This window comes from Chiloscyllium plagiosum, unplaced genomic scaffold (assembly GCF_037043375.1).
Source record: "Chiloscyllium plagiosum isolate Xiang-an unplaced genomic scaffold, Cpla_swu_hap1 HiC_scaffold_13, whole genome shotgun sequence".
Classification (NCBI taxonomy): Eukaryota; Metazoa; Chordata; class Chondrichthyes; order Orectolobiformes; family Hemiscylliidae; genus Chiloscyllium; species Chiloscyllium plagiosum.
In genome coordinates, this window is record NW_028270151.1 from 20,197,588 (window position 1) to 20,223,205 (window position 25,618).

The window sequence follows — 25,618 nt, forward strand, 5'->3', positions numbered from 1 at the left end:
CCCACATATATATCTTCTTTTGTGTTGTCTTGCTGTTGCAAGTCTCTTAGTCTTTCAGGCTAAACACTTCTGTCTGACCCTCTGCCTGTTCAGGTTTTTCCTGCATCTTTACGTCATACAGTCTGTCCACTAACTGAACCTCAACTCCTTCATCTTTTTCCATAGTTTTTGCTTCATACTGTGACTTATAATAGTGGGTTCTGGTTATTACACAGTATGGGAAAGTACCAGGGTATTTCTGTTTTAACTCCTCAGTTCCTTGGTCTTCCTTGGGCTTCTACACAACAAGGGGTGTCACTCCCACCTTGGATTTTGCCAAATCATTCTCAAGAACAAACCAAATTCCTGGAATTGACACTCTCTCAATCACACCCACTGTAACTTCCCCAGTCTTGAGTTGGCACTCCAACCTGATCTTACAAAGGGTAACACTAAATTTCTGTCCATCTAGCCCACAAGTTACCACACTGTCAGGTAAAAGATCAGAAATAATGCAAATTTGCTCATTTTACTATCAGCAACTGGTTAGATCTTGTATCTCTCAAAATTATAACTTCTTGTTCTTTCTGAGTAAACTTTACCCACAGAGGCAAAATCTTTGTAGAGATCAGGTACTAACTCAATACCCAGCCCCTGCCTAGGCTGTGCACAGTCCTGCAGCTCCTCGGCTCTTTTTCCAGTCTCCTTTACTACCTTCACTAATGCCACTGGCTTAGATTCTTTTATCACATCTTTTCCCACGATGCCTTTCTTTAACAACCAGCACTGTGACTTTACATGTCCCACTTTACTACAGTGGAAACGCCTGAGGCATTTCACCTTCTTTCCACCCTCTTGGGCTTCTTTTTTATCCTGTGGTGAACTCTTACCGGTGTTCTCTACTCTTTGTTTTGTCGTATAGGATCTCCCCTTCTCTCAACTTCTATCCCTCACAGGACAAACTTCTGGCTGGAAACTTGTCTTATGCATCAATAAACATTCATCTGCTAATTGTGCTGCCCTTCTCACTTCCTGAACTTTCTGTTCCTCCACGTGAATTCTTACCATCTCTGAAAGTGAGTTTTTAAATCTTCCAGCAAAATAATCTCTTTGAGAGCCTCAAAGGTTCTATCTATCTTTAAAGCACACACCCATCTATCAAATGACTATGTTTAATTCTTTCGAACTCAACATAATTCTGACCTAGTTCCTTCTTTGTGTTTCTGAACCGCTGTCTATATGCTTCTGGTACCAATTCATAAGCACATAAAATAGCCTGTTTAACCTCTTCATAACCCCTTGACCCCTCATCTGACAGCACGGCAAATATCTGACTAGCTCTGCCTACCAGTTTAGTCTGAACTAGCATTACCCATAAATCCTTGCACCACTCCATTTGCCCAGCCAATTTTTCAAATGAAATACAGAAGGTTTTAACATCTTTTTCATCAAACTGTGTCAGAGTTTTGCCGTATTTACCTTCTCTTTTAATCTCCATCCTGTTAACTTGATTTTTTGACTAAGTCACAGCTTCTCAAGTTCAAATTCTGTCTCTTTTTGCTCAGCTAAGAACCTTTTCTTTCTTTCTTTTCCTCTCTCTCTTTCTCTCTCCCTTTCTTCTCCCTCTCTCTCTCTTTCTCTCTTCCTTTCTTCTCTCTCTGTTTGCTCAGCTAATTACGATCTCTCTCTGTCTTTTTAGAGTCATAGAGATGTACAGCATGGAAACAGACCCTTCGGTCCAACCCATCCATGCCGACCAGATATCCCAACCTAATCTAGGCCCACCTGCCAGCACCCGGCCCATACCCCTCCAAACCCTTCCTACTCGTATACCCATCCAAATGCCTCTTAAATGTTGCAATTGTACCAGCCTCCACCACATCCTCTGGCAGCTCATTCCATACACGTACCACCCTCTGCGTAAAAAAAGTTGCCCCTTAGGTCTCTTTTATATCTTTCTCCTCTCACCCTAAACCTATGCCCTCTAGTTTTGGACTCCCAAACCTCAGGGAAAAGACTTTGTCTATTTAACCTATCCATGCCCCTCATAATTTTGGAAACCTCTATAAGGTCACCCCTCAGCCTCTGACGCTCCAGGGAAAACAGCCCCAGCCTGTTCAGCCTCTCCCTGTAGCTCAGATCCTCCAACCCTGGCAACATTCTTGTCAATCTTTTCTGAACTCTTTCAAATTTCACAACATCTTTTCGATAGGAAGGAGACCAGAATTGCACGCAATATTCTAACAGTAGCCTAACCAATGTCCTGTACAGCCGCAACAAGACCTTCCAACTCCTGTAGGAGAAAGTGAGGACTGCAGATGCTGGAGATCAGAGCTGAAAATGTGTTGCTGGAAAAGCGCAGCAGGTCAGGCAGCATCCAAGGAACAGGAGAATCGACGTTTTGGGCATTCCTGAAGAAGGGCTTATGCCCGAAACCTCGATTCTCCTGTTCCTTGGATGATGCCTGACCTGCTGCGTTTTCCAGCAACACATTTTCAGCTTCCAACTCCTGTACTCAATACTCTGACCAATAAAGGAAAGCATACCAAACGCCTTCTTCACTATCCTATCTACCTGCGACTCCACTTTCAAGGAGCTATGAACCTGCACTCCAAGGTCTCTTTGCTCAGCAACACTACCTTACCATTAAGTGTATAAGTCCTGCTAAGATTTGCTTTGGGAAAATGCAGCGCCTCGCATTTATCTGAATTAAACTCCATCTACCACTTCTCCGCCCCACTTTCTCTTCTCTTTCTCTATCCCTTTGTTTATCTTCTACCTCTATTTTCATCAATTGTAATGTAAGTTTTTCTACCTCTACTGCACTTGTCAGTTTCTTTGACACATTTAAGTGTTTGAGCAATTCCCTTACAATTTCAGCTTTACTTTTGTCCTTGGTTAAACCTAATTCTAACTTCTTTGCTAACTCTAAAATTATTGCCTTTTTCTTTCTTTCTAAACTTGCTTGGGCAAATTTGAAAATCATCTTCAAATCCCAGACCTCTTTAGCAATTTTAAGAGTCATTTCTCTCATTGTTAATTTAACCAGCCACAAGTCACTAAAATTAAACAAACTGTCTCACACCTATGTTTTATCTAAACATCTAGGACACTAACCTGTAAGTGTTTAAATCTACTGGGCTTTCTTGTACCCCAACTCTATTCAAATCTGTCTAAACCTGTTCAAATCACGAATCAGAGACCAAAACTGTTCAAATCCTGGTGACAAGCCCCCAAACTGTTACAACATGGGTTAAACCTCTCTGCTAATTAAACCAGCAACACAGAAATGATTCACCACATGCTGTAATCTATTAAAATTGGAGAGGCAAAGAACTATCCCAAAAGTCACCATTTAAAGTAAAAAATAATAATTTTATTTTTTAAGTCAAACAGAGAATATTAACTAACAATGATTTACAATGATTTTTTACCTCCCCCTGCACAATACTAGTCCAATAAAAATCCCAATTAAGATTTCCAAAATAAAACATTTACATTTCAAAACCAGGCAGCTTTCAGTTCTTCTCTGTATTCCTATGTTCTTTTCTTCTTCTTAGGGATTCTGTTTCACAGGTCATTGATAGATAAAGGTACCTTTCAGAGAACAGATCTTTCTGCAAGCAGCCTTGTTGATTATGACTACTCTTTGCCGTTCTGGCTAACTGTTCAAAATGTTTGATATATATATATCCTAAAACATTGGATCATTTCATGCTTTGATGGCATCCAAAATAGTAAGATTCAAATTTGATTGGACTTTTGTATCTGGGGCATCACTTAAACTGATTGGCTGAATTTTGAATTTGTTTTTGTGTCCTGGCAACACAGAATCAGGTATGGGTTTCAAACCAAATGTTACAATTTTAAATGTTCAGCACACGTTGTGCTCACCAGAAACTTCAGCTCCCTTAAAGGTACAGTACACCCACAACTTCATAAGACACGGAAGACTGGCGATGAGGAGAAACCCCTTTCCTCAGACATTTTCTGGATTTGGAATTCACTGCCTGTGAGAATAGAGAAGGGGGATTTCTCAAAAAACGGTACAATATATTTGAAAGTAATAAATTTAGGGCATTACAGAGATAGAACTGGAAAAGGCAACTAGCTGTCCAGATCTTCTGGAAGTAATTAAAAGCATGATGGGCAGAATGGCATCCCTTTCTACTGTAAAAGTCTATGATTCTGTCATTGTACCATCGTAACTCTGAGCAACTGTGAACTCAAATTGTGAAAATGCATACTGTATTTTCTGATACCAAGCCTCGTAATCACAATATCATTCTGGAGGGTGTCCTTCAAAGAGAATTGCAATACTGTGGTTGGAATTATCTTTATAATGGAAAAGATGAGCCAGCCAGAAAGAAGGCTTGGATGGAGTTGATGCGAAGTTCAGTTGACGTAGGATAGTCACCAAACCTTGATTGAATATCACCTGCTTTGTTTTACCAAGATGGCTAGTATTAACTTTACAGGGTTCACATCCTTGCAGTTCTTAAATAGCAAACATATCATGGATATCCTTATTGTAAACTCATAAAGGAGACAGATTCATATACAGATGCAAAGCATCTGCAGCAGGAGCCCACATTCAGTCAGAATTGAACACTGTATTACCAAGGGTGAATGACCGCTTGAATCAGGCATGAAAGTGTTTTGCTTGTAATGGAAACTGACACAGGTGATCATTCTGTTGACATTATCTGAGGAATGTGTGACATTGTGTTTGTCTCTAGTTCCTGGGAACTGGATAGGACATAATGCTGGTGAGTAACCCATGGATGTAATGACCCCAAATGAAGGGGAGGCAACGGAAACTGAATGAGAGGCAGCAGGGTGAAGGTGAACTGTATAATGACATCATAGCGAGTAAGTAAAACAATGAGTGGAAAAACCAATCTTTCTGTTAAGTGATAAATGTCACACTCCTGTGGGCACAGAAACATTCAAATCAATGACAGGCTGTTTTAATTCAGGACTGCATAATGCATTAATACCATTCTTATCTATCACACAAGTTGAGCAGTCAGTGAAGAATCAAGAAAGAATCTATGAAGAAAACACTCCACAAAAGGATGGCCATCTTAGGAAGTAACAAGACACCAGTCGAATGCATGCTTCAGCAGTGCAGCTACTCTTGTATCTGTGGGATTTTAAGTTTTTTTTTCAATTAAATCATGGGACACAGGCTTCATTGGAGGAGCCACTATTTATTGCTAATGTCCAGCTGTCCATCAGAAGATGATGTCTTAAACCACCATCATCCATTTAGATTGGATACCTCCTACAATGCTTTTAAGGAGAAATTTTTAAATGATCTTGAATCAGCAACGGAATGAATGCCATTAAATTTCCTAGTCTGAATGCTGAGTGGCTTCAAGAGGAACTTGAAGGAGTAATATTTCTATATATCTGCGGCCCTTGTCCTTCCAGATAACACCTGTCCTGGGTTTGGAAGTTGCTTTCGAAGCAGCTTTGGTGAATATCTGCGTTACATCTTGTAGAAGGCACATACTTATGCTTCTGCGTATTCATGCAGGAGGGAATGAATGTTTGTGAATGTGGTGCAAACCAAGCTGTCTGCTTTGTTCTGGATGGTGTCACACTTCTACAGAATCTATGGGAGAAATGGTGAGATTTCCATCACATTCCTGACCTTTGCCTTGGTGATAATGGAAAGGCTTTGGGGAATCAGGAGGTGAATTACACCATGCCGTATTCTGTGCTTTTGACATGCTCTTACACTGAAGTACTTGTATCGTGTTCCAGTCATAGATATCAGCAATACAGGAAAAGGTCATTCATGATATCAGGGTCACATCAGTCAAACATCAGCACAAGATATTTTAATCTTTTTTTTCTAGCATTTTGCTCATAGGCTTGTATGCCTTGGCTTCGTAACTGCACATCGAGATATGTCTTAAATACTAGGACTGTTTCTGCCTCTACCAACCATAAAAAAGGCAATGAATTCCACACTCTCACCACGCTCAGGATGAAAAGGCTTTTGTTTCACATCTCATCTAAACCTTCTAACCCTTAACTTTAATTTATGCCCCTGGGCATCTCAAGACTGAAACCTATCCAAGGTCGATCTGCACACAAGTTTAAAATGCTCCCTTTTCTGTGTTGCAAATGGGACTGAACTATGTGTGATCATTACATGTCTCATCTTCTGATTGAGAAATTTCATTGGTAAAGTGGCTGGACATTGCTGTCTCCAACAACTTAGTGCTAATTATAGCTCTATCCAACAGATAGTTTACCATTGGTTTCCATTATATTTCAGATTCATAAGGCTGCCCACTATCAAATACTGCCTCACACAAGGGATAGTACTCTGAACTCATTTTGAGTTTTTTGGCCATCATTGGACTACAGTAGCAAAGAGGGCTGGTGCCAAGTCCAGACAGAACACAATGACTGTCAGTACTTGAGACACTCGTTTACTGATGTGCTGTATAGATGTAATAAAACTCCGATACATTTTCATATTCCAGTCCATTCACAATATGGACCAGCATTTTATTTGGATTTATGTGAATACCAAGCACAGCTGTGGGTTTCAGAAATTCCTATGTTGCCTGGAAACCTTACAGCTAAAGGGAGGTGATGATTGCAACATGGAAGAGATAAATTTATTTCTATGCTGATGGATCATAGGAAACAGGAGGACTATCTTCCACCAACACCACTGTCCCATATCTCAGTCCCTGAGGTAACATGTCTCCATCACAGGATTGGCAATCCTCCATGTGCAACTGCATTCACCTCCTGAAACACTTCCCCAAGGTCTTGTCTTGAGAAAGATCTACAGTCATGCTCTCATCCAGGATTGCTAACTTCTCCCACACTCTGAACTCATTTCCAATTAACTGAGTCAGAGAGACGAGTAAGACTTCAAAATAAAATACTTCCAATCACTCCATGTAAGTTCCTATGGCTTATCAGATAATTAAGAAGTTTCTGTAATTTTGCCCAAAATGAACACCAACACTTGTTTCACCTTTACTTAGAAAATAAATGATTCATATTCAGGCACATTTTGTAGCTAATGCACACAAATAATGTATAAATGTGTGGAAACACAAATTTGAAATCTCTATTAGTTTCAATCAAAATAGAAAACTGCTAGTACGATATGAGAGTCCGCATGAAGAATGGCCATTTCAGAATTAACTTGGTAAGTTATGTGTTTGAAATGAGAGTCTAGAATAGAGTGGTGCTGGAAAAACACAGCAGTTCAGGCAGCATCCGAGGAATAAAAAAATCGACATTTTGGGCAAAAGCCCTTCATCAGGAATACAGGCAGAGAGCCTGAAGGATGGCGAGATAAGTGAGAGGATGGTGGGGTGGGGAGAAAGTAGCATTGAGTACAATAGGTGAGTGGGGGAGGGGATGAAGGTGATAGGTTAGGGGGCAAGGTGGACTGGACAGGTGGAAAAGAAGATAGGCAGGTAGGACAAGGCATGGGGACAGTGCTGAGCTGGAAGTTTGGAACTGGGATGAGGTGGGGGAAGGGAAAATGAGGAAACTGTTGAAGACCACATTGATGCCCTGGGGTTGAAGTGTTCTGAGGCGGAAGATTAGGCATTCTTCCTCCAGGTGTCTGGTGGTGAGGGAGCGGCAGTGAAGGACGCCCAGGACCTCCATGTCCTCGGCAGAGTGGGAGGGCGAGTTGAAATGTTAGGCCACAGGGCGGTGTGGTTGATTGGTGCAGGTGTCCCAGAGATGTTCCCTAAAGCGCTCTGCTAGGAGGCGTCCAGTCTCCTCAATGTAGAGGCGACCGCATCGGGAGCAGCGGATACAATAAATGATATTGGTGGATGTGTAGGTAAAACTTTGATGGATGTGGAAGGCTCCTTTACGGCCTTGGATGGAGGTGAGGGAGGAGGTGTGGGTGCAGATTTTGCAATTCCTGCGGTGGCAGGGGAAGGTGCCAGGATGAGAGGGTGGGTTGTAGGGGAGCGTGGACCTGACCAGGTAGTCACAGAGGGAACGGTCTTTGCGGAAGGCAGAAAGGGGTGGGGAGGGAAATATATCCCTGGCGGTGGGGTCTGTTTAGAGGTGGCGGAAATGTCGGCAGATGATTTGGTTTATGCGAAGTTGGTAGGGTGGAAGGTGAGTACTTGGGGCGTTCTGTCCTTGTTATGGTTGGAGGGGTGGGGTCTCAGGGCGGACGTGCGGGATGTGGACGAGATGCATTGGAGGGCATCTTTAACCACGTGGGAAGGGAAATTGTGGTGTCTAAAGAAGGAGGCCATCTGGTGTGTTCTGTGGTGGAACTGGTCCTCCTGGGAGCAGATACAGCGGAGGCAGAGGAATTGGGAATATGGGATGGCATTTTTGCAGGAGGTAGGGTGGGAAGAGACATAATCCAGGTAGCTGTGGGAGTCGGTGGATTTGTAAAAAAATGTCGGTGTCAAGTCAGTCATCATTAATGGAGATGGAGAGGTCCAGGAAGGAGAGGGAGGTGTCAGAGATGGTCCAGGTAAATTTAAGGTCAGGGTAGAATGTGTTGGTGAAGTTGATGAATTGCTCAACCTCCTCGCGGGAGCACAAGGTGGCGCCAATGCAGTCATCTATGTAACAGATGAAGAGGTGAGGAGTGTTGCTGGTGTAATTGCGGAAGATGGACTGTTCTACATAACCAACAAAGAGGTAGGCATAGCTGAGGCACATACAGGTGCCCATGGCTACCCCTTTGGTCTGGAGGAAGTGGGAGGATTCAAAGGCGAAATTGTTAAGGGTGAGGACCAGTTCGGCCAAACGAATGAGAGTGTCGGTGGAAGGGTACTGTTGGGGACGTCGGGAGAGGAAGAAACGGAGGGCTTGGAGGCCCTGGTCATGGTGGATGGAGGTGTAGAGGGATTGGATATCCATGGTGAAGATGAGACGTTGGGGGCCGGGGAACGGAAGTCTTGGAGGAGATGGAAGGCATGGGTGGTGTCTCGAACATATGTGGGGAGTTCCTGGACTAGGGGGCGTAGGACAGTGTTGAGATAGGTAGAAATGAGTTCAGTGGGGCAGGAGAATGCTGATACAATGGATCGGTCAAGGTGGTCAGGCTTGTGGATCTTGGGAAGGAGATAGAACCGGGCAGTGCGGGGATCCCGGACTATGAGGTTGGAAGCTGTGGGTGGGAGATCTCCTGAGGTGATGAGGTTCTGTATGGTCTGGGAGATGATAGTTTGGTGATGGGGGTGGGGTCATGGTCGAGAGGGCAGTAGGAAGAGGTGCCCTCAAATTGGCATTTGGCTTCAGCTGTGTAGAGGTCAGTGCGCCAGACTACCACTGCGCCCCCTTTATCTGCTGGCTTGATGGTGAGGTCGGGGTTGGAGCAGAGGGATTGGAGGGCTGCACGTTGTGATGGTGAGAGGTTGGAGTGGGGGAGGGGGTAGACAGGTTGAGGCGGTTAACGCCCCGGCGGCAGTTGGAAATGAAGAGGTCGAAGGTGGGTAATAGGCCAGCGCGGGGTGTCCAGGTGGATGCAGTGTGTTGGAGGCGGGCGAAGGCGTCCTCAGAAGGTGGGCGGAAGTCCTGATTGTGAAAGTAAGCTCGGAGCTGGAGGCAGCAGAAGAAGTGTTCGACATCACGGCGTGTATTAAATTCATTGATGCTTGGGTGGAGGGGGATAAAGGTGAGGCCTTTGCTGAGGACTGATTGTTCGTCCTCAGTGAGGGGGAGGTCAGGGGGAATGGTGAAAACTCAGTAGGGCTGGGAGCTGGGATCTGGTGTGGGTGTGGAACTGGGAGTGGGGGCAGAGCCGGTAACTGAATTGGGTGTGCTAGTGGGTGAATGGAGGTAGAGTCAAGAGCAGGGGTGGTGTTCCCCTCAGGGTTCTGGGGGGGGTTGGGGATGGTGACAGTGGGATCTGTGGGGGGGCATGTCAGCAGAATGAAGGTGATTGGCATTGGTGGGGGCGGAAGTGGTGGCAAACATGGCAGTATGGCGGGCGGAAGTCACTGAGCGTGTGACATCAGCGATGATGTGAGGGGTGGAAGTGATGTCACGTGTGGTGCATAACGAATTGTGAGGGGCGGAAGTGGCTGTGGAAGTGACCATGATGTGGGCGGACGTGACATCATGAATCAGCATGGGGATGGTGGCTGCACGAGCCGCATGGCTATTGGCGTAAGAGTAGTTCCAGAGGCATCTACTGGAATGTTTGAGGAGTGCTAGTTATGGAGGTGGGTAGATAAAAGTTTATTGGACTTACAGTTTTTGATGTTTGAGATGGAGTTGAAATACTGTTTGTTGAGAGTATGAATTCTCCTGAGGATATAGTACAGAAGGGATCCTTTGCAATTCTGAGAGAGTGTGGCCCTCAGCTGAGGCAGGGCTGATTGTAGAGAGGTTAGGTGCCGGCGCATTGCTGCAAGCGTGGAGCGGAGGATCTTGAAGGAGAACCGTTGCTGGTGTTTTTGAATCTGTAGTCTGTACTGTTTGTCCTGTTCGGGTCCGAACTCTGCTGGTTTAAAGATGGTCCGGAGTCCGTGTGGGATGAGTTTTTTACGAAGGCAGGCACTGAGGAAGCAAATGTGGCTGTGGTAGCAAGTTTGTTTCAGGACATGGTTGAAGAGCTTCAGGGCAGAGGAAATGATCTGGGAGTTGCAGTGGGGGAGACTCCCTGAGATTCTTGTAGAGAGTGGAGGAAAACATCATCAAGGCAGGCATCCTTGCAAGAGGATTCGCAGTAGGGCCTCCTCGCAGAATGCTTTAGGGAACATCTCTGGGACACCCACACCAATCAACCACACCACCCTGTGGCCCAATATTTCAACTCCCCCTCCCACTCTGCCGAGGACATGGAGGTCCTGGGCCTCCTTCACCGCCGCTCCCTCACCAACAGACGCCTGGAGGAAGAACGCCTCATCTTCCGCTTTGGAACACTTCAACCCCAGGGCATCAATGGGACTTCGACAGTTTCTTCATTTCCCTTTCCCCCACCTCACCCGAGTTCCAAATTTCCAGCTCAGCACTGTCCCCATGACTTGTCCGACCTGCCTATCTTCTTTTTCACCTGTCCACTCCCCCCTCCCCCCCTGACATATCACCTTCATCCCCTCCCCCACTCACCTATTGTACTCAATGCTACTTTCTCCCCACCCCCACCCTCCTCTCACTTATCTCTCCACCCTTCAGGCTCTCTGCCTGTATTCCTGATGAAGGGCTTTTGACTGAAATGTCGATTTTACTGCTCCTTGGATGCTGCCTGAACTGCTGTATTTTTCCAGCACCACTCTAATCTAGACTCTGGTTTCCAGCGTCTGCAGTCATTGTTTTCACCTATGTGTTTGAATTGCCAAATTTATAACATATCAGCGAATTGCAGCATCTCAACAAACACACAACAAATTTTGGATAAAATGTATGGTTCATTTTAACTAAATGCATACAGAGCCTACTAGTTAGTGACCATGTATTGCAGAGATATCACCATTAAGAAAGGAGTAAACAAATTATTTGAATCTCACTCAGGATGTAAATGTGAAACTAATTCTGAAAAGGCCGAAGTTCAATGATTCCATTGAACAGCTAAAATGGGAAACCCCAAGGTTCCAAACGGTCCCTATTCCAACCAGCATCACCCAGCCTCAAGACACTGACCCCATCAATGCCAAATAAGTGCAGTGACATCATTTTATTAATGGACTGTGTGAAATCAAAGTGAGTAATTGATTTTGTTCATTTGAACAGGCCAAGTCATAGAAATTTACAGTATGGAAACAGAGCCGTCGGTCCAACCCGTCCATGCCGATCAGATATCCCAACCCAATCTAATCCCACCTGCCAGCACCCGACACATATCGCTCCAAACCCTTCCTATTCATGGACCCATCCAAATGCCTCTTAAATGTTGCAATTATACCAGCCTCCACCACATCCTCTGGCAGCTCATTCCATACACATACCACCCTCTGCGTGAAAAGGTTACCCCTTAGGTCTCTTTTATATCTTTCTCCTCTCACCCTAAACCTAGGCCCTCTAGTTCTGGACTCCCCGACCCCAGGGAAATGACTTTGCCTATTTATCCTATCCATGCCCCTCATAATTTTGGAAACCTAAAAAAGGTCACCCCTCAGCCTCCGACGCTCCAGGGAAAACAGCCCCAACCTGTTCAGCCTCTCCCTATAGCTCAAATCCTCCAACCCTGGCAACATCCTTGTAAATCTTTTCTGAGCCCTTTCAAATTTCACAACATCTTTCCGATAGGAAGGAGACCAGAATGGCATGCAATATTCTAACAGTGGCCTAACCAATGTCCTGTACAGTCGCAACATGACCTCCAAACTTCTGTACTCAATCCTTTGACCAATAAAGGAAAGCATACCAAACGCCTTCTTCACTATCCTATCTACCTGTGACTCCACTTTCAAGGCGCTATGAACCTGAACTCCAAGGTCTCTTTGTTCAGCAACACTCCCTACGACCTTACCATTAAGTGTATAAGTCCTGCTAAGATTTGCTTTCCCAAAATGCAGCACCTCGCATTTATCTGAATTAAACTCCATCTGCCACTTCTCGGCCCATTGGCCCATCTGGTCTAGATCCTGTTGTAATCTGAGGTAACCCTCTTTGCTGTCCACTACACCTCCAATTTTGGTGTCATCTGCAAACTTACTAACTGTACCTCTTACGCTAGCATCCAAATCATTTATGTAAATGACAAAAAGGAGAGGGCTCAGCACCAATCCTTGTGGCACTCCACTGGTCACAGGCCTCCAGTCTGAAAAACAACCCTCCTCCACCACCCTCTGTCTTCTATCTTTGTGCCAGTTCTGTATCCAAATGGCTAGTTCTTCCTGTATTCCATAAGATCTAACCTTGCTAATCAGTCTCCCATGGGGAACCTTGTCGAACGCCTTACTGAAGTCCATATAGATTACATCTACTGCTTTGCCCTCATCAATCTTCTTTGTTACTTCTTCAAAAAACTCAATCAAATTTGTCAGACATGATTTCCCACGCACAAAGCCATGTTGACTATCCATAATCAGTCCTTGCCTTTCCAAATACATGTACATCGTGTCCCTCAGGATTTCCTCCAACAATTTGCCCACCACTGAGGTCAGGCTCACCGGTCTATGGTTCCCTGGCTTATCTTTACCACCCTTCTTAAACAGTGGCACCATGTTTGCCAACCTCCAGTTTTCCGGCACCTCACATGTGACTATCGATGATACAAATATCTCAGCAAGAGGCCCAGCAATCACTTCTCTCGCTTCCCACAGAGTTCTCAGGGGATTTATCACCGTTATCCATTTCAAGATATCCAGCACTTCCTCCACTGTAATCTGGACATTTTGCAAGATGTCACCATCTATTTCCCAACAGTCTATATCTTCCATATCCTTTTCCACAGTAAATACTGATGCAAAATACTCATTTAGTATCTCCCCCATTTTCTGTGGCTTCACACAAAGGCCACCTTGCTGATCTTTGAGGGGCCCTATTCTCTCCCTAGTTACCCTTTTGTCCTTAATACATTTGTAAAAACCCTTTGGATTCTCCTTAATCCAATTTGCTAAAGCTATCTCATGTCCCCTTTTTGTCTTCCTGATTTCCCTCTTAAGTATACCCCTACTTCCTTTATTCTCTTCTAAGGATTCACTCGATCTATCCTGCCTATACCTGGCAAATGCTTCCTTCCTTTTCTTAACCAAACCCTCAATTTCTTTAGTCATCCAGCATTTCCTATTCCTACCAGCCTTCCCTTTCACCCTGACAGGAATATACCTTCTCTGGATTCTTGTTATCTCATTTCTGAAGGCTTCCCATTTTCCAGCCATCCCTTTACTTGCGAACATCTGCCTCCAAACAGCTTTCGAAATTTCTTGCCTAATACCGTCAAACTTGGCCTTTCTCCAACTTAGAACTTTAACTTTTAGATCTGGTCTATCCTTTTCTATCACTATTTTAGAATAGAATTATGGTCGCTGGCCCCAAAGCTCTCCCCCACTGACATCTCAGTCACCTGCCCTGCCTTATTTCCCAAGAATAGGTCAAGTTTTGCACCTTCTCTAGTAGGTGCATCCACATACTGAATCAGAAAATTGTCTTGTACGCACTTAAGAAATTCCTCTTCAACTAAACCTTTAACACTATGGCAGTCCCAGTCGATGTTTGGAAAGTTATGATTCCCTACCACAACTACCCTATTATTCTTACAAATAGCTGAGATCTCCTTACAAGTTTGTTTCTCAATTTCCCAGTGACTATTAGGGAGTCTATAATCCAATCCCAATAAGGTGATCATCCCTAAGTTTCAGAACTTTTTTTAGAGATAAAGCATGTTCCAAATCCAAACTCCATGTAATGAAGAAATTCAAAGAATGGGGAGGGAATTTAAAGTGACTTTTATCAATATTTTAATGGTTATAGGTCATACAGGAGTTTTAATTCTGATTAAATGAAAATCTGGAGAGAACTATAAAATGGTCCAAATTGTCAGGCCAATTTCAAAATTCAATGTCCTGCCGCATATTGTGACTTCATTCAGTTGTGCAAAATGAGTGCTGGCAAAGTATTCAGCTTTACGGCTTTGCACATGGAATAGCCATTACCTCTCTTCAGCCAGGATAATTGTGATAAAGATCTGCACCTCATTGACAAACGTTTTGAAAGCACTTTTTGGAAGCCACTGAATCCATCATGTTCCTCTTTGTATTGTTTTCTTCTTTCAGAAGAATAATATAACATTTTGGAGCAAAAATGCAAAAAAGAAGACCAAAACATGAAGCCAAAATAGAAAATATTTCAACAGCAACAGCATATTTCCCTGGTGAACTTATGTACGCTGGAATGAAAGTTATTCAAACTGCGCAAAAGATAAGCATGCTAAACGTTATATGTTTTGTTTCATTGAAGTTAACTGGGAGATGTCGAGCAAGAAGTGCTACCATAAAGCACACACAGGACAGAAATCCAATATAACCAAGTACACAATAGAAGGCTAACGAAGATCCTACATTGCATTCAAACATGATTATCTCATTAGAGAGACTAGTGTTTTTCAAAGGATGAGGTGGTAATATAATTAACCAGGCAGTACATATTGCACATTGTACCAGCGTAAGGATGTAAACCATCATCCGTTGTTGTCTTGGTCCAAACCACTTCATCATGTTATTGCTGGGAAATGTTGCTTTGAATGCCATCACCACAACAATTGTTTTACTCAATATACAAGAAATGCAAAGAACAAAACTAACACCAAATGCTACATGGCAGAGCATGCAAGACCAAACTGAAGGTTCACCGATGAATGTAATTGAAGACAGAAAACAAAGTGCCAAGGCAAAAAGAAGAAGGAAGCTTAACTCAGCATTATTAGCTTTAACAATTGGAGTGTGTCTATAGATGTAGAATATTTCGAATACAGCAATAGTGATGCAGGCTCCCAACAACGCCAATGTCACCAGGCTGATTCCAATTGTTTCGAAGAAGGAAAGATACACAATTTACTTTGGGATGCACTGGTCCCATTTTTCATTAGATTTAAATTCCAATGGACATTTTATGCAATAAACAGAATTTAAAAAGCAATGAAAGATTCATCATTACATGAGGAATCTGAATACCACTGCAATGCAGACTTCACGTTTGAGCAACAATGCCTGTGGCAATAGTGTTTTCTTACCAGTTGTGTTACTAAATTCTCCTTGTGCACATTGTATGCAATCAAAACAGCAAATAGGTTGTCCTTTTCTTCCTGATTTCCTTGTTCCTTGATGGCAGCTTTCAGAACAAATAGCTTTAGGAACCTGATTATGATTATGAATACAAAGATGGAGAAATATGAGGAATTCCATTTGGCAAACGTACAACATCTAGTCTGGCTAACAGAGCAATAGCTATTTCTCTTACTATTTGGCATGACTGTCCTTCTTCAAATAACGTTCTGGTTTGTGACATCATCATATCCCATTTTAAACCAATTGATAATTGTTTGGAACGGGCTTGCAGATACAGAACCAGAACATTTTTATGGAATTCAAATTCTCATTATAGTATTCATGTGTGTCCTTGGAGCAGATTCATTTATTATTGAAAAATGAAATAGAAAATGAACCAAATAAAATTGCATGCATTTTGTAGTAATACAATTTAATAGCTGATATTGAAATCAGATTCAATCTAAAAAAACCTGTGATGTGGACATTTCTCATGCATTCCAAATTGCATTTATTATGCATTCCAAGTTGCATTTGAGCTGCCTTTCTGAACTGTTGCAATCCACTTTCTGGAGGTAGACCTATAATGTCGTAAGAGAGGAACTCAGACATATTTCCGAGTAAAAGGGTGAGTGGCTGTTAGGGAGGTTGAAGGTGGTGGCGTTCCAATGGATGTGTTGCCAATATTTTTCTAGATGTAAGTGGACATGAATTTGGAAGGTGCTGTCTAAAGAGCATTGTTGAACTTCTGCAGTGTATCTTGTAAAGCATCTGTTGTAGAGGAATGAATGTATGTAGTACCAATCAAGTGGGCTGCTTTTTCTTGGATGGTGTCTAGAGTTATTGGAACTGCACCCATCCAGGCAAGTGGGAGAATTCTATCACAATCTAACCTGTGCCCTATAGGTGGTGGCTATGTTTTGGAGAGTACAAATGTGAGTTACCTTTTGTAGGTTTCTTAGTAACTGGTCTGGTTTTGTAGCTACTGTACTGGTATGAGTAGTCCAGTTCAGTTTCTTATAAATGATATCCCATGGGATGTTGATAGTGTGGGATTCAATGATGTGTTCCCTATTGAATATCAAAATCAGACAATGAGATACTCTCTTGTTGGAGGCTGTCATTGTTTGACACTTGTGTGGCATGAATGTGTTTGTGACCAAGATGAATACGAATGAAAATGCCCTATGACATCAAAGTCATTGCTCTCTGAACTTTGTTTTTCAAACCTATTCAACACTTTGCAACATGTTTAGATATTTACACTGTTGTTCATGCATTCATTTGTTCATTTAGTGTCAGTTAAGATACAGTTATTTACAGTATAACTTTTCTTAAATTGCACTGTCTTACAGTTTTGCCTTTTCTAACAACAACAGTCACATGCAAAGACATTTTGCAGTTGAAATGGGTGAAAATAAACAATCTCCTTGGTCTTACATTTTGGATTGATTAAGCTGTGATTTTTGTATGCATGAGCAACTTTTCCATTTAAAAATGCTTGATAAGTTGCAATGTTACTCAACATCAGGAAATAGGTAGTAGCGCGTAGGGAGCTGATATGATATAACAACCACCAACTTGCTTTTCCATTTCAGAGAAAGGAAATTGAAATTAAAAGTCCAGCAGTTTTTGTTTTAAAACAGACAGTTCTGCACAAATCTTACCAAATTCCGGCCACCAGTCCAAACAATTGCCTCTTCTGTTATCGAAAATTCCTCTCCAGAACGAGCTGACCCATCATAGTGCCCAACATGTACAATATAAATGTCACCAAAGGTATTTGGTTGCCAGTTTACAATGTCATATGATGGGACAGGGTCTCTGTTATCATCAAAATAAACCTTTTCACCGATCTTGGTTTGGAAATTCACTGTTCTCATGTAGTACAGTAACTTCAAAAAAAAATTTGAAACACATTTACATTAGCTGCAAATATTCAACCATGAATTCACCACCTTCGATATATAAGTAAGTGCAGTCATGAAACTGCATTAAATGTTTCTCACCTGCCATGCATGAAAGTTTGACAGATTTGCACAACTCCCATTGGAGAAAGGTCCTTCGCCAGTTTTATATGTCGCCATATTGTGAAGTGCATGAGCTATTGCATAAGTTGCTTTGTATACGTTGTAACTGACTCTGTATTGCAACACATCAGTAAATTCATTTTGAACATTCTGTAAATTTTCTCTCCCTGTACATTCCTTAAGCTCCGATTCAGTCTTTGGAGAATCTGTTTTGTTTCCACCACTTAGAGTGCAGCCAAAACAAGTTTCCCAAAACTTTTTCACCAAGGGGTTCCCTGGACACGAGGATGGATGAACTTTCATTAGGAACTTCCTCAATTCTGGTATACCGACTTTGCGAATTGCAATTCCAATTGCACCGGAAGTAATCTTTTTACTTTCCTCTGAAGGAAGAAGAAATGTGGAAACCCATGATTTGCTTCCAATCCACTGTATGCCACTAACATTTTGTCTAATCATTTCTTTTAGCAGAGTATGCACGTTTGGTTCACAAACAAATGCAATGACAACTTTTGTAGTGGAGGTTTTTATGGTTTCAATTGTTTTCAGTAACTTCTCTCGAGCGTGAGTTACATGGAACGACATAGAAAAGGCTATGCAAACACCAAACTGTTGAACTGCCTCTTCAAATGCTTGCATTCCAAAGTTTCCATAGTCATCATCACTCTTTACCGTCCCAATCCAGGTCCATCCGAAATGTTTCACCAGCTGGGCTAATGCTCTAGCTTGATGGTATCACTTGGTATTGTTTAAAACAAAGACGGATAATCCTTTCTATTGCTCAGGCATGCACAGGTAGAAAAGTAGCTAACCTGTCAGAAATAAAGCAAAAACATTTGCGCTTTGATTTTCATTCATGGTTTTCATGATATCACAGCACAGATATTGGTGGAGAAGAGCAAAAATTCCAACTTGCGCTGTGCTTACATTAGTGGCACATTTAAACACACAACAGAGTGCTTACTTAATAATTTGAAAACGTTTGAGTAAAACATTATCTCCAAACATTAATTCCAAGCTTTGCTCTTTCTTGATTCACCTTGTCCTAAATGTAAGTATGCACAATGTCCAATCCTCACAATTTAACATGAAGAACATCGTCAAACATTCTTACACTCTCCCACTCCCCCCACCCCCCCCAACCCCACCTACAGACTACTTGGGATCAATTGGAATTTTGCATAATATCATATTGAGAGTCTACTGTCAATTTCGCCTTTTTCCCTTCCCATTGAAGTCAAAGGAGGAAATTTAAAAGCAAGGTTTGGATATGTCACTAATTTTACTTGAGCTACTTTACACCATTGCCCAAAGATACAATAATTCTTCATCAAACCCCTTATCTCTTTATCAGCATTTTCAACATTGTTTTTAATTCAAGCTTCCAAAGTGCAATTTTGAAAAACTTCATCTGGCTTTGAGTACCAAAATTAAGCTCACTTCTGTCAGGCATAAATATCTATGCCCCAGTAGGCCGAAACTGAGATCATAACAACCACGATGTATAGTTTAGCATTCCATTTATCGCATTGCTTGCTGCTGAACAGGCTTTGCACATATTTCACTCATGAACTAGAATGTTTCAATTTTACAACTCCTTAATTTGAAATGTTCAGGGAATAGCTATCTGTTTATCTCTTTGCTCTTTGAATTTTGCAGTAGAGTTGAGAACACAAGAGTAGTTATTTTTCTCACTTTTTTGCCTCTTTTTTTTGTGGCCTTCTACAGAGGAAAAAGTTGTTTTGTGGAGTCCAGCTTCATGGTGTTGAAATCAAAATGTCATTCACTCACATTTGAAACTGCTGAGCGAACCGTCGCTAAAACCATTACAAAGCTAAATGTGACTGCTCCCATAATCAATTCCCAAGTTCGAGGACTGGCTCCACGCTATCCTTTTCTTTTTCAGAGACTGACATTGAATTTAGTGATGGATGGTTGTTGATCTCGATCGTTGGTATGTTTTCTCTCTCGACAGATATGCTTGATCTGTCCAGTACTTTCAATATTATCTGTTTTTGCTTTAAATCACAGTACAATAGCAATAGCATGTGATTAAATTAAAGAAAGTAACCACGGGGTTCATTTTGCCAATGAGCTGCTTTCAATAAATCCATTGAGATCTCAGTTAAAACATGAGCCAGGCAAATGTCGTAACATGTTGAAAGTTGTCACCTAGATTCAAAGGATTGTTAAGAAGGCATATGGTGTGCTCGCTTTTATTGATAGAGGGATTGAGTTTCGGAGCCACTGCTGCAGCTGTACAAAACTCTGGTACCGCGGCACTTGGAGTATTGTGTCCAGTTCTGGTCACCGCATTGTTGAAAGGATGTGGAAGTTTTAGAAAGTGTTCAGAGAAGATACACTAAGATGTTGCCTAGTATGGAGGGAAGGTTATATGAGAAAAGGCTGAGTCTCTTGAGGCTGTTTTCATTAGAGAGAAGGTTGAGAGGTGAGTTAATTGAGACATATAAGATAATCAGAGGGTTAGATAGGGTGCATAGTGAGAGCCTTTTTCATCAGGTGGTGATGGCTAGCATGAGGGGGCATAGCTTTAAATTGAGGGATGGTAGATACAAGACAGATGTCAGAGGTAGTTTCTTTACTCAGAGAGTAGTAGGGGTGTGGAATGCACTGCCTGCAACAATAGTAGACTCGCCAACTTTAAGGGCATTTAAATGGTCATTGGATAGACACATGGATGAAAATGGAATAGTGTAAGATAGATAGGCTTCAGATTGGTTCCACAGGTTCGTGCAACATCGAGGGCTGAAGGGCCTGTACTGTGCTGTAATGTTCTATGTTTTATGTTCAAACACATAAAGTTTTGAAAAGCGAGAGATTTTACACTTAAGGAAGTTTTGTAATGGCTGGATTGACCACACATAAATTAAGTTGACATGGCTGATGATAAGAACACATCAAAGTACTGACAAATAGATGCACTGAAAATAATGGCGTCGGGTGTTGTGGCACAATGGTAGACTTGTGGACCAAATGGCATCTCATCTCACTGAGAAATTGTGATAGCACCAATGATTAAAAATTAAGTAAAACTCCAATAAAAGATTGGCTCAGGGCTGTCCTTTTCTTTTTCAGAGACTAACATTGAATTTAGTGGTGGAAGGTTGTTGATCTCAATCATTGGTATGTTTTATCTCTTATCAGATGTGCTTGATCTGTCCAGTATTTTCAATATTATCTGTTTTTTTTTTAAGTCGCGATTAATAGCAATAGCATGTGATTAAATAAAATGTGATTAGTTTATTTAGGGAGGATGTGGTTCATTTAGCACATGTGAAATCGCTTAGTATGAGCAAAGGGTGAAGATGCAGACGACCAGATGTCAGCGGCATGTGACCGGTGGAGACTAAATTCAATGGTCACGTCTGGAATATAAAGATAGCCCCAGTAGCGGTGACCATGAAGAGACAATTGTAGTAAAACAAAAGTTCCCATCTCATTCACTAATGTCTATCCTACATGTGATTCCACGTAATGTTCTGAAGAAAGGTCATTGTGGACCCAAAATGTTAACCAAGATTTCTGTCCAGAGATTCAGCTGGACTGCTGAGATTATCCAGCAATTCCTGTTTTTTGTAACATGTGACATGATTCACTTTTAACCTCAATTGCAAATGATCAAGGAAGACATTCAGCTCAAAGTTAACTGGAGATGGGAAACAAATGTTGATATTGCCAGCACTGCCCACATCTTAGGAAAAACCAAAAATGAACTAAAATTTGCCAAATTTTGTAATAATTTTTTAATGTTTTCCTTCTCATAGTTGACTTGTATTCATCACCAAGTTTCTGAAATGACGCTTTCGAAGTAATGTCTAGAAGAACAATAACACCCTAGTGGTCAAACTGTAGCTGCACCAAGCCAAAGAGCAATCAACAGTAATCATACAGGACATCCTGAATGAAAATTCTAAAGAGGGTGTAACTGAAGATTTGGTCCTTTTTGATCAACAACAAACGTTCCAAATTTTGCATTGACTTTAGAATAAATGATACATTAGAATCATATCATATCTCATTGGTACAAATTTATTCACACTACATAATCGACTCATTAAACACCATCTCTTACCATAGGGATTCTGAAGGTATCGATGGAAGGTGCTATTGCTAAAGACTGCGTGGATCCAGCATCAGCAACAATCGCAGAAACAACAGAGGAGCTTTTACAGTTAGTAGAGGGCATTTTTGCCTCAGGTTTGTTCAGAAACGCCATAGCTGCTTTAAGCGATAACCAGGGCAAATCACCAGAATCGTATATGCGGTATCCAAGTGTGACACCGGGAAGCAGGGTTGTATCGTTGTTTATTTCCTCTATTGCAAAAATCATCGTCAGAGCCAAACAAAAATGTCTGAACTGAAAGCTGCAGTGAAAGCGTAGAAACAAGATTTTTTAAAAAAGACATAGAAAACAACGATTACAGTTATATCAGAGGGGACCACGCGTAGGTATTACTGGTGATAATTCAGTGGTCACAGCATTGTCTCTAACCTGGAAGTTTGCACAACTATGCCTCAATGCAGAGCCTTGAACTTGAAATCTCAACTGCCGTTAAACACAAGACAATGTGTCCAATTTCAAATATGACAGAAGGGAATCCCGACCTTCCACCTTAGATTCAATTTCAAAGAACAACAGGAGAGTTCTTACAATGCCTGAACTAATAACTACCTGTCTTTACAAAATGGTGAAAGAGGTTTCTGAATTTTAATCACAAGATTCTGTGCATCCACGTGGGGAATACATTGATCGTTGTCTTACCAAAGTCACAACATTGAAAACATTACAAAAGTATCTGATTTTGTATTAAGCCCTTTGGCATGAGAGTGCACAAAATAAAGTTAACAAGTATTTTTCCTTAACTTTGCAAATTAATTCATAAAGTGATCGTATACCCACGTGAAGCAGTATGAGGGCAGATGTTTTCAAAATTACTGAAAACATTGTAGAGTCTAATGGCAGCCATTAACCTGAGGCATGTTGCCGGCTCTGGGTGATTGCTGAATGAGAGGTGCTGATGCTCAACTTCATAAGAACGGACTGGGAAAATTCCACCCAACATAATATCTCCATCCTTCGACAAGCCCAGTAAATCAAACCTACCCCAACGTTTGCAAACCTGCTCCTTAATGGGCCGTGTCAGGGCCACAACAGAACTAACCACTAAAAGGAACAAATAATGCATCTTTGACTGGGCAAGTAACTGTTCTCAGCGGACAGTCAGGTGACTAACTCTTATAAGCACTTACTATTTTCATGAAAATTGCGTTAGTGTGTGCCTAATCGATTTCAATCTCTGTTGAACATCAACACATTATTCAGCTAATCCCTGAAGAAAACACATCACCATTTTAGTCAACATGAGACTCATGAAAGAAATAATTGCAAACGTAGTCACCTGTGTGCCATCAATCCAGTTACAGTGAAAAAGTGTTGGAAACATGTGGAAGACCAGGCAGTATCTATGCACAGAGGAACATCTTTCAGTTCAATACATCACCAGTAATTCTGAAATAGTCTTCCAGTATGAATTTTGAAGTGGATATTCAGTACCACAACATTTGAAGCAACTAGCATGTATTTCCTAGCAAAATAATAGTTTTGTGATCTAAATTTAGAAGTCCCCATATTGTGCAGGAAAATGTTAATTCTGGTCAGATCATTGTTATTTGTGCATCACAAATGTGACAAAGCTGTCACTTCTGGATTTGAAACCTGCCTGCCCCATTTCAAATTACAGTGTATTTAGAAGTACAAATATCAGAATATTAATTCTGCTACTAAGCAGTGTCTTTGTGAGTGGTACTTTTCACTGACATGTTGCAGCTTTCAGCCTTTTAATATCTCCTGGACACTTCACGACATCATGTTTGAGTTTCAGTCACCAATGACAACGATAAGTTGTGATTTGGTTATTAGGCAGCAATTGTTGAACAACCCTGAGTGCAATAACCAAAAGAACATCATTAGTTGAGCTGATAAAGTACTCACGTCACCCTGCAGTAATCTCAAGATGGTATCAAAACTTCTGGAGTAGATGGGACTTGAAATAAGACCTTTTGGCTCAGAGCTAGGAATGTGACCAATGCATGACAAGAAATATTTAAAAGTACTTAATACTACTTACTAAAGGCTTCAGATGAGCATAGGCAGGAGCTGCAAGCAAAAAAATATGTTAAAACCATCCATAAGTCCTTTTATGCTCATAATGCATCTGTCAATCAGAATTGATGGGCCAACCAATCAGCACTGGAGAAAGGAAATTTGCAGGTACTGCTATTTCCATGCATCTGCCATCCTTGCCCTTCTTGGCTGGAGAGAGTAGGAGATGTCCTTGAAGGAGCCACAGAGTGTCTTGTAGAGGGGTTTTTTCCTGTTGCTATTGTACACCAGTGGTGAACAGAGTGCATGTTGAAAGTGGTGGGTGAAGTACCAGTACGGTGGTTGCTGACCACATGCTTAAGATAATTGATGAGAAATCATTTGGGATGTCCCTACATAGAATCAGCCATTGCTGTCTGCAGTTCTCACTCTTCCTGCTTTTACTCTCTGTCTATAAAAGTTAACAATGTTCACCTGTTAATATCAGTATTGTTGTTTCAAAAACAATCAGAGCTTTATCCAACCTATTATAATGCATTGCAATGCTTTTCCCACTTGTAAATGCGTACTTCAGCTGCAATATCCCAAATCTATTCTTGTCAATTGAATTCAAACAGGCTGCTTTATCTTGGATGGTGTCAAAATGTGCAGTATAGCTGGAGCTGTAAGTATCCAGGCAAGTAGAGAATAGGACATTACATTCCAGATTTCTGCCTTGCCAATAGTGGACAGCTACTTTACAGAGGAGATGAGCTGCTTCCAGCAGAATTCAAAGCATCATGTGCTCACTGTACTTCCACATATGTTAATTTTGGTTTCTGATCAATATTTTTAATCAGTAGCTTCAGCAATAGTAATTGCTGTCACAGAAAGCTAATTGGTCTAATTCTTTTTGGAGATGCATATTGACTTGTATCAATGTTACTTGACACTTATCAGCTCAAGCCGTCATGTAGTCCAGGCCTTGCTCATTTGGAGTTCAGTGCATTATGCAATGATCAGAGATCATTCCCACTTCTGGACTTCTGATGGAGGGAAGGTCAATCTTAAAGTAGATGAAGATGGTTGGGCCTAGGACACTATATGTTTCCTTTAATGATCTCCTTCTGTTGAGGTGGTTGACAGCCAAAACCAAAATAATCTTCCTTAGTGCTGTATAAGACTTCAATAATAGAAACTCATCCTCTGGCTTCAATTTGATTTAATTTTGGCAGGGCTCATTGATACCACATCTGGATTCTAGCTGCCTTTATTATCAATGGCTATCAGATTCACTTCTTTTGTGTCCACGTTTGGACTGAGGTTTTAATGAATTCAGGAGCTGAGTGATTGTGGCAAAATCAAAATTGACCATCCCTGAGGAGATTATTACTGAGGAAATGTCACTTGAAAACACTATCAACAGCAATTTTAATCCCTTTACTTATGATAAGGACTACATTAATGGAGCAACAATTTGACAGCTTGCGGAAGCTCGCAACTTACCTGACTTCTGCACTGACGGATTTTTCCATCACTATGGATGGGAATACTCATGGAGTCTTTTCCATCTTTGTGTTGTTTAATTGTCTACTGGTTCTGTGACAGTGCTAAATATCTTGTATCCAGTCCATTAGTTGTGGCTCACTTAGTTCATTTGAATGCATGATACTTCTACTGACTGGCTTGCAAGTCATAGCTTGAAGGTTAGCATCTCATCTTTAGATCTACCTGGTTATTGCTTCTAACATGACTCCGAACATCCTTCTGTTACCTGACAAAGGAGCAGCACTCCGAATGCATGTACTTTCAAATAAAACTCTTGG

At 41.6% G+C, this 25,618-nt stretch overlaps 1 pseudogene; it reads right to left on the reverse strand.

Moving 5' to 3' along the window:
- Window positions 1-14,588: 14,588 nt before the first annotated feature.
- On the reverse strand, window positions 14,589-25,327 carry LOC122555656 (extracellular calcium-sensing receptor-like; annotated as a pseudogene).
- Window positions 25,328-25,618: the final 291 nt, after the last annotated feature.